Here is a 4233-nt window from a genome sequence, read left to right as displayed (position 1 = left end):
AACACAATTGACTAACTGGGAAAGTACACAGCTAAGTGTAGGGGGATTAAAGAAAAGACAAGTGTAGTATACATGTGATCCCAAATCAATGCCATTCCTGATTTTAGACTTGTAGGCAGAAGGGCAGCTGCCTCAAGAGAAGGATATAGAAGCTTTCTAGGTTTTAAAGGGAAGCTACATACAATTAGTAATTTGATTACCTCCATTTCCAAACTGATTCCATAACCCAACTCAGAAGATTCAGTGGGTTAGTATCCAGTACTCCTGAACTGCCAACTTGTGCAACCAAAGCACCTGCATTAAGAAGTCTGATCTCTACCTTCCTAGCTAAAAACAATCCTAAACCATCCTCTGCTGACAAACCTAAACACAACATCATCCCAGTTCTAGATACTGTACCTTTCCCCACTTCCCAAGAAGATTTTCCCCCTTATCCACAAGTGTCCCTGTAAAACATTGCACTCTGAGAAACTAAGAGGGCTCTTAGGACTTACTAGGTGTTATGGCCTAGCTTTTATGGTTGATGACTAGGGATACTGCATAGATCAGCATTGGATGTACCTTGCATAGGAACACAGTGAGCTTAATAATTCCTAATGCCATTACCAGATAGAGAGATCAAGTAGCTCTGCTGTCCAAAAAATAAGACCTTTTAGCAAGTTTAAACAATTATCATTTCAATTTCCTGCTGGCCTCCAACAAGCAGTTCTACTTTGAAAAATGAACAAAAGGGCACTGTATTCGGTTACTTTTGCTCTTCATGGGCCATCATTGTAGACTTGTGCCAGAATGAAGTATTTGGTGTACCTTTTTTTTTTGCTGGCCTTGCAGAACCAGCACAACATAGAGTCTTCTCCCCAGGCCTCAGCAGCAGAGTTCCAATCAGATGCCCCTTGTGGGGTCCCAGTGCAGGCCTGAGGGTAGCACAGGTGCTGCCAATGGGGTTGTTTTAGCCTTTAAATGGGGGACAGAGGGAGGGAGGTGGTAGAGAGAGAGGAAAGACCTTGTTATCTTTTATCTCTTGATAGTTGAGATGTAGCCTTCCTAAAATACTGAGGGATGGAGACAGTCAGCCCCAGGAAGCCAGGGAACCTCTATATTCAGATGGAACAGTTCATCTTGTTACATGGGCATTTCCAGGGACAACTAGTGGCGGCACAAGGTGCACCGCTGCTAGTTGCCCCTTGGGAACCAAACATACACACATGCCTGGATCCGGTCGATAGGTCCCCTGTCCCATGCGCACCAGATTGGGCCCCTCTGACCTAGCCCCAGGCCTGTGCATGATGGATCGGGCCTTCCACCCCAGGCCCTATCCTGTGTGTATTGGGCCTGCTGCCCTGGGCCTGCCACCCCAGCCCTGGCCCAACATGCTCCATATGTGCTGGCAGAATCCCGTTTGCAGGTCTATGTCATTTGGCCTGTGGGGCTTCCCCACCCACACCCCCCCCAGCCAAATATCTGGACCCTTGGGGAGTCCTGTGGGCCAGAACTAGCCTGAGGACTGGGGGTTGAATACCCCGACCTAATAATCTGTGACTCATTTCCCTATCTCTCAGGGATGCTGTAAGGATTACTCCATTCAAATGTAACAGCAGTGATAACAATACTTCCATAGCGCCTCTTCTTCAACTATTTTATTAAATTTGGCAAATGGTACATTGCAGATAACAGAATATGTTTGTGAGACCACATTATAAAGGCTTTGCTTAGCTGTGTTGCTGCTGCTGCTGCTAATTTTGAAGATGGGCAAAAGAGTACTCCTAATGCCTTGCATTCTAAAGCTTGTCTAACTTTATTCAAACCATGCAGTTGGTCCAATAAAAGATATCACCCACAAAAATCTTTGCCCCTAAATATCAGAGACTTGAGCTGGGACCAGAATTCTCACTTATCTCATTTGTCAGATGCTTGTAAGTGATCTTTTTCTCATCTTTCACCTCTGCTGCCATCAAGTGGTTATATCATGTGGTATCATTTAGTTAGTCTATAAGGTGCAAATCTACCCTGCCAGCTGCCTGACTTCAGCCTAACAGCTAACTATCTATGTAGCATGTTGCTTATTTAAAACTTGAGGAGGCTATTCTACATTTTTTATATATATATTGTGTTTTGCTTTATTACTCCTGTTCTTTTCTGTCAGTTAGGAAGGCATTCCTCTATTGGCTTTCAAATTTTTCAAGAGGCACGAAACCAGTGATATTTTGATACCATTAAAGTGCTCCCTTTATATCCTTAGAAAGAGGGTAAAGGGGAGAGAACCATGATGGCATATTCATGTGTATCACACTATTCTCCTTCTCCACACTACTAGGGGGTACTTCTGTGGACTTCAGCTGTGACTGTGAGCTGAGTACCAGTATCTTGCACTCTTTGCTCTGTTTGAGACATTTTAGGTTAAAGTCATGCCTAGAAAAACACCTTTTAAAGTGATCAAGTCCTGTTTTCAAAAGTGACTGGCATACAGAGAAACCTAAGTGTCATTGACAGTTGATAGAATTTGAGCTTTGAAGTGTCTAAGTTGCTTCTGAAAATGGGACATTGGTTCCTAAGATGCTTCTGAAGATTTTCCTACTGATGTACAAACAGAACTCTACTGAAGCCCACCAAAGTCATGCCTGAATACACTCAATTGAATTTGAACTATAGATAAGGATTAATAATTGACTTTTATATGCACATTGTATATTATCTCCATAGTTAAAATTCTGACCCTACCCCGAGTATTTCTTGCATGTATAGCACAATCAGTAAAATCAACTTCAGATGATTCAGTAAAGTTACACTAAAGCCATATTTGGCCCGTAGAACTTAATTTTTATTAAATTTATAGCATCATACATAGTAGCTGCTTGGCAGCAACATAATGATTTAAGTTTTTTCCCTAAACATAAAATGCCTGCAGTTTTGGCTGCTGCAGGAGAGAAGAGGACTTCAGCCTTACTTTGCTTCTGAGGTAATGACTGCATCACACCCCTCATAAACTAAAGATTGAAATGGATTATTTCCTTAATTTCCAATAGTAGATTGGAATCAAACTGGTGGAGGCAAATTAATGCCACCTGCCCCTGTATTACTTATTCTGCACTGAGCATTTCCAGGAACTCCTTTATTTTGGAAAATCACTCTGTTGCTTGCAGGAAATGGAGCATTTTATCAGCCTGCTACAGGATACCTAAAAGAATCAATATAAGTGAAGTTTCATGGAGTGTATCAAATGCCATAGTAGATATGCTAGTCAAATTTTAAGTGCTAGCTGTCCACCATCATGAGCCTATGTCATGAAATAGCTCATTGCTGAATCAGCTCTTGAGGTCAGGAGTATAGAACAGTCTCAAAGTATGGAGACGGTACAGCAGATAACAGAATATGTATTTATGAGACTACATTAAAATAGGTTTAACTTAGCTCTGCTGCTGCCGCTGATTTTGAGGACAGGCAAAAGAATACCCCTAATAATGTGCATTCAGAAGCTTTCAAAAATTGTTCTTCACAGATCATTACCTACATTTTCTTTTATGATATTTGTAAAAGGCCAATTGAGACCTTGGGACATTACTGTAAGAAGCCCTGTACAAACGCAGAAGTGGCACTAGAAAATGTCTTCATTCCTTTTCTTCCATTTCATTCTCTATCCCTACTTTCTACCCCCAAAAATACCAGCTAAGGAAAAAAACACCTTAGAAATCTGCTAGTAGCCTACGGCAGTCAAAAGAAAACTAGTAAAATGTCACCAGAAACCTGAAAACTGAGAAACGTCAATGGCAACCAGGAAACCCACCAGGCATTTTGCTCTTGCTGGAGATTTTTACCTGGAAAGCATTTGGATAACATGGTAGGCTGTATTACAGAATTCTAAGATGCACAATATATTTTGACTTCTGTGGAGGTATTCAGGAATTGTATACATTTACATCCCCCCTCCCCCATGGCTATAATCAGCCTAGACCCCAGAATTTTTTTTTACAATTTTCACAGTGCTTTGCATGGAATGTATGAATTTAACACTGCAACTAAATTCCTGTGTATGTGCACATTATGACCAGATACACACTGCTCTGGGAGCTTATCCTCTGAAAGTTCCTGATTTTAGACTTCCAAGAAAAAGATACAGCTGCATTGCTGAACTGTGCCACAGATTTTTAGCATTCCTTCCATGTTGCTACATGAGAGACTTTTAAGTACCGGTGGCTACCCTTATCTTGCTTCATAAGGGAGTTTGCTTGCCAGAAC

The sequence above is a fragment of the Alligator sinensis genome, unplaced genomic scaffold (genome assembly GCF_000455745.1).
Source record: "Alligator sinensis unplaced genomic scaffold, ASM45574v1 scaffold659_1, whole genome shotgun sequence".
Taxonomy (NCBI): domain Eukaryota; kingdom Metazoa; phylum Chordata; order Crocodylia; family Alligatoridae; genus Alligator; species Alligator sinensis.
The sequence above is the reverse complement of the archived record's forward strand: the minus strand, read 5'-3'. Positions refer to the sequence as shown.